Here is a 6,657-nt window from a genome sequence, read left to right on the forward strand (position 1 = left end):
ACAAGCACGGGCTGAGCTTGAGGCGGCCATTTTTGTGGAGACCAAACGGTTCGTATAGTGAGACATGTAGACTACAAGTGACAGCCCATGGAGAGCGACTGGAGAAAATACAAGAACATCCTATTTCATATGGTTAAAGGGGTACTCTGGCCATTTGAGAATTTTCTCATATCCCCTTTACATTGGAATGCCAATATATATCTGCATAGAGAGGGAGCGGTCCCATTAACATTAACCCTTAGGGGACCGGGCCAATTAAAATTTTTGCGTTTTTGTTCTTTCCTTCTTGTGCTTAAAAGGCCGTAGCACTTGCATTTTTACCAAAAAAAAACCCCACATGAGCCCTTATTTTTTGCGCCACTAATTGGACTTTGCAATGACAGGCTGATTTTTTTACACCGTTCACCCTGGGGTAAAACTGACTTGTTATGCATGTTCCTCAAGTCAAGTCGTTACGATTACGACGTTATGTAACATGTATAACTTTTCTTTTATCTGATGGCCTGTAAAAAATTCAAACCATTGTTAACAAATATATGTTCCTTAAAATCACTCCATTCCCAGGCTTATAGCGCTTTTATCCTTTGGTCTATGGGGCAATTTTTTGCGCCATGATGTGATCTTTCTATCGATACCTTGATTGCGCATATACGACTTTTTGATCGCTTTTTATTACAATTTTTCTGGATTTGATGCGAGCAAAAATGCGCAATTTTGCACCTTGGGATTTTTTTGCGCTGACGCCGTTTACCGTGCGAGATCAGTAATGTGATAAATTAATAGTTTGGGTGATTACGCAGGCAGCGATAGCAACATGACATGTTTATTTATTTTTATTTATAACATGGGAAAAGGGAGGTGATTCAAACTTTTATTAGGGGAGGGGGCTTTTTATTAAAAACACTATTTTTCTTTTTTTTTACACCCATACTAGAAGCCCCCCTGGGTTTAGGGTTATTCCCCCTGGGGGACTTCTAGTATATGCACACTGATTTCTCATTGAGATCTATGCAGTATAGTTACAGCATACAGCATAGATCAATGAGATAGGCACTTTGATTGCTTCCGGCTGCTGCAGCCGAAAGCAATCGAGTGCCGATCCGGGATCAGCGCCATTTCGGTGCAGACACGTGGCTCGTACGGACAACGTCCCGGGGGGGGGGGGGGATCCACCCAACTAGACACCAGGGAACGGCTGCAACTAGTAATCAGATGCAGCTGTCAACTTTTAGTAATCAGATGCAGCTGTCAACTGATTAGCGGGCACGGAGATTGGACCGTGCCTGCTAATAGCCGCAGTCCCAGGCTACATGCGGCACCCGGGACCGCGGTGGTTCAGAGCGGGGTCGCCGCATGGCCCCACTCTGAACTCCCTTGACCACTGAAGGCCGTAAATATACGCCCGCGGTCCTTAAGGGGTTATCCAGCGCTACAAAAAGTACAAAAAGTACTTCCAGCTCAGGGAGCATCGCGTTAAGAAAAAAAACAGGTCCAGCGATGCTCCGCCCCCTCCGCGCTAAGCCCCGCCTCCCGCCGGGGGAAGCCCGCCAGCGCGTGTGACCTGGGGGCTACAGAAATCATGCAGGTGAGTATAGATTTTTTTGTTTTTAAGGGGATGATGGGGGTGTAGTGGTATGATGATGGAACAAGAGGATGATGAGGGGTATAGTGGTATGATCATGATGGAACGAGGATGATGGGGTGTAGTAGTATGATGATGATGATGGAACAAGAGGATGATGGGGTGTAGTGGTATGATGATGAAGGAACAAGAGGATGATGGGGGTGTAGTAGTATGATGATGATGATGGAACAAGAGGAAGATGAGGGGTGTAGTGGTATGATGATGATGATGATGATGATGAAGGAACAAGAGGATGATGGGGTGTAGTGGTATGATGATGATGATGATGGAACAAGAGGATGATGAGGGGTGTAATGATATGATGAAGGAACAAGAGGATGATAAGGGGTGTAGTGGTATGATGATGATGATGATGGAACAAGAGGATGATGGGGGTGTAGTGGTATGATGATGATGGAACAAGAGGATGATGAGGGGTGTAGTGGTATGATGATGATGGAACAAGAGGATGATGGGAATGTAGTGGTATGATGATGATGATGGAACAAGAGGAGGATGAGGGGTGTAGTGGTATGATGATGATGGAACAAGAGGATGATGAGGGGTGTAGTGGTATGATGGAACAAGAAGATGATGAGGGGTGTAGTGGTATGATGGAACAAGAAGATGATGAGGGGTGTAGTGGTATGATGATGGAACAAGAAGATGATGAGGATGTAGTGGTATGATGATGATGGAACAAGAGCATGATGGGGGGTGTAGTGGCATGATGATGGAACAAGAGGATGATGAGGGGTGTAGTGGTATGAAGATGAAGGAACAAGAGGATGATGAGGATGTAGTGGTATGATGATGATGGAACAAGAGGATGATGGGGGTGTAGTGGTATGATGATGAAGGAACAAGAGGATTATGAAGGAACAAGAGGATGATGAGGGGTGTAGTGGTATGATGATGATGGAACAAGAGGATGATGAGGGGTGTAGTGGTATGATGGAACAAGAAGATGATGAGGGGTGTAGTGGTATGATGGAACAAGAAGATGATGAGGGGTGTAGTGGTATGATGATGGAACAAGAAGATGATGAGGATGTAGTGGTATGATGATGATGGAACAAGAGGATGATGGGGGGTGTAGTGGCATGATGATGGAACAAGAGGATGATGAGGGGTGTAGTGGTATGAAGATGAAGGAACAAGAGGATGATGAGGATGTAGTGGTATGATGATGATGGAACAAGAGGATGATGGGGGGTGTAGTGGTATTATGATGAAGGAACAAGAGGATTATGAAGGAACAAGAGGATGATGAGGGGTGTAGTGGTATGATGATGGAACAAGAAGATGATGAGGATGTAGTGGTATGATGATGATGATGATGATGGAACAAGAGGATGATGGGGGGTGTAGTGGTATGATGATGAAACAAGAGGATGATGCGGGGTGTAGTGGTATGATGATGAAGGAACAAGAGGATGATGAGGATGTAGTGGTATGATGATGATGGAACAAGAGGATGATGAGGGGTGAAGTGGTATGATGATGAAAGGGCAGGAGGATGAAGGGGTAGTAGTATTATGGTGGAGGTGGTTGTAGTATGATGATGGAGGGGCAGGAGGATGAAAGGGGTAGTAGTATGATGATGGAGGGGCAGGAGGAGGGGACAACATAGGGGGCATCTGTAAGGGGGATAAAATGGGGGGCATCTATATGGTTGATAACATGGGGGCAATCTATATGGGGGATAACATGGGGGGCATCTATAATAGGGACAACACAGGGGGCCATCTATAAGGGGGAAACATTGGGGGGCCATCTATAAGGTGGACTACACAGGGGGTGTATACAATAGGGGGATATGTACTATAAGGGAGTCACATAGAGTCAGGCTACCCACTAAATGAGGGTGTAAAGGGGCCAATACAGATGTGCAGTGTGTATAGAGATGAGGATGGTGTCAGTAATATGTTTGTCTGGCAGATTCTGTGGATTTGTGGCTCCAAAAAGTTCTCATAATGGCCCTGGGCAGATGGAGAAGATGAAAAGGGAAGAACTCCGATCAGAGAAGACGTCCCCTGTGAGTCACCTGATATATTTGCACTGTAATGTATATGGTGTATAGAGCCTGTGTAGAGCTGGGGCCACCTCTATATGACTGGATGAGGTGATATTGGTCTATGTACAGAGGATTTTATTCAGTAGCAGCGGTTGTGTTAGTCAGTATGTGGTAAGGGGGGGGGGCCCAAGTTGACCTCTTGCACCAGGGCCCAAGAGACATTAGCTACGCCCCTGCCTGGTACGTAATGGTGCCGCTCTGAACGGCGCAGCTCCCGGCTGCTATCTGTAGCCGGGCAGTGCCTCTATTAGCACTTCAATGCAGCTGTCAAACCTGACAGCTGCATTGAAGTGCTTCAGACCTCACGTCCCTGGTGTCTAGTGGGACGGATCTCCCCCCCGCGATGCGATTGCGGGGGGAGATCCGTTCTTCTGGCCGGCCCAGGCCTCAGCATCGCAATGAAGCTGATCCCGGCTCGGCAATACATTGCACTGGCCTGCAGCAGGCCAGAGCAATGGATCACAGATCTGATGGATCTTTGATGTGTATATACACAGCATTGATCTCTATGAGAGATCAGTGCTGTGAATATACAAGTCCCCCAGGGTGGCTTCTAGTTACAGTAAAAAAAGTGTTTTTATTAATAAAAAATCCCCTCCCATAATAAAAGTCCAAATCACCCCCCTTTTCCCATTTTATAAATAAATAAACAAATAAATAAATAAACATATTTAGTATCACCGCGCACGTAATCGCCCAAACTATTAATTAATCACATTCCTGATCTCGTACGGTAAACGGCGTCAGCGCAAAAAAATTCCAAAGTGCAAAATTGCGCATTTTTGGTTGCATAAAATCCAGAAAAAATGTAATAAAAAGTGATCAAAAAGTCGTATATGCGCAATCAAGGTACCGATAGAAAGATCACATCATGGCGCAAAAAATTACACCTCACACAGCCCCATAGACCAAAGGATAAAAGCGATGGGAATGGAGCTATTTTAAGGAACATATATTTGTTAACAATGGTTTGAATTTTTTAAAGGCCATCAGATAATATAAAAGTTATATATGTTATATATCGTCATCGTAACGACTTGAGGAACATGCATAACAAGTCAGTTATATCCCAGGGCGAATGGCGTAAATGCAAAACTGCCCAAAATCCAAACAAATTCAGTTTTTTTTCAATTTGACAGCGCAAATTATTTTTTTCCGGTTTTGCAGCATATTTTACGGAAAAATAATGCCTGTCATTGCAAAGTACAATTGGTTTCGCAAAAATTAAGTGCTCATATGGGTCTCTCGGTGAAAAAATGCAAGTGCTATGGACTTTTAAACATAAAGTGGAGAAAGCAAAAGTGCAAAAACGAAAATTGGCTTTGACCTTAAGGGGTTAATGTTGTACAATCATATGGTATTTTATTGTTATGTATGTATTTTGCTATAGTATGTTGCTAGGTGGGCTCCTCTACAGTGTCTGACCACTGACACACCTATTGACCTCTCCATCTTTTTTTTTTTTTTTTCTATATGAATAAACAATTGACGAACTCCTGATGAATTAGATGATACAACCCCGAAATGCGGTGTGAGCGATTGCACCCTGAAAAATAAAAGACACTTCTGATTCCTGTGGTCTCTATTGGGAGACGCCAATGCAGATCTTTATTGTTTCTTTTCTAAGATGTTGCACTACATGCCATTACAAGTGACCAAATCAGTTATGGGAGTTGGAGCTGAACGCAATCCCTATAGGTGAGTAAATGACTTACTGCCTCAGTTTGAGTTAACAGCAGCTAGATTTATGTCACTAGAGAGTGTGTCAGTAACCAGAAGGAAGGTTGAGGTGTCTTTAAATCACCCACTGTACACAGCTTCACTCACCCATTATAATGAAGTGACTCTCCTGCACCTGCAGTCCAGACGTAATTTGATCAAGGAACTCACACATCCGTCCTCCCCCATTTTATATCAACCTCTGTCTCCATGGTGTCCACCCTCCGGATCAATGGCGCACATTACAGGAAGTGGAGACAAGAGGCGAGCTTCCGGTCACTTCCACACCGGTAAACAGGGTAGTTTCTAGGCAATTTTGACTACAGGGTGAATCTTGATAGAAGCATCCCCCAAATGATGTCCGGGGGTTGGATCTTTCACTGATAGAAAGAAGCAGTGTGTGTACTACAGCAGTGTTACCCCACCTTTCAAAAGTCATTCGGTGACGTCTTCTTTGACCTGAGGTCGCACTTTACTTTTCCTCTCCTTCGGGCCCAGACCACCATGATGATTTCTTGCAGCTACAATTCATCTCTCCTGAACCTGCCAGACAAACTTAGGCTTTGCACTTACAACAACTTCCTTCCACATTTTTGTGTCACGTGCAGTAGAATCAGTAGGTATGTGGATTGCTCCCTGTATATAGGATCCCCTGCTGTACCCCATATAGTACTAATGTCCCCTGCTGTGCCTCCATATAGTAATAATGCTCCCTGCTGTGCCTCCATATAGTAATAATGTCCCCTGCTGTGCCTCCATGTAGTAATAGTGTACCTCTGTACTCTGTCCCCATTGTAATACTGTCCCCCTGTGCTGTCCCCATTGTGATACTTACCCCCTGTGCTGTCCCCATTGTAATACTATCCACCTGTGCTGTCCCCATTGTAATGCTATCCCCTGTGCTCTTCCCATTGTAATACTGTCCCCCTGTGCTGTCCCCATTGTAATACTGCCCCCCCTGAGCACTGTCCCCATTGTAATACTGTCACCTGTGCTCTGTCCCCATTGTAGTACTGTCAACTGTGCTATGTCCCCCTGTGCTGTCCTCATTGTAATACTGTCCCCCAGTGTTTTCCCCATTGTGATACTGTCCCCCTGCACCCTGCATTGCCTGTCCCCATTGTCGTCCTGCCCCCTGCATTGCCCAGCACAAAAAAAAAATAAAAAATATACTCATCTAATCCTGGCCGATCCCTCTGTCTTTGGATCTTCTGTTCTCCAGCCTGTTACCGCAGCG

Source organism: Dendropsophus ebraccatus, chromosome 10 (assembly GCF_027789765.1).
Source record: "Dendropsophus ebraccatus isolate aDenEbr1 chromosome 10, aDenEbr1.pat, whole genome shotgun sequence".
NCBI lineage: Eukaryota > Metazoa > Chordata > Amphibia > Anura > Hylidae > Dendropsophus > Dendropsophus ebraccatus.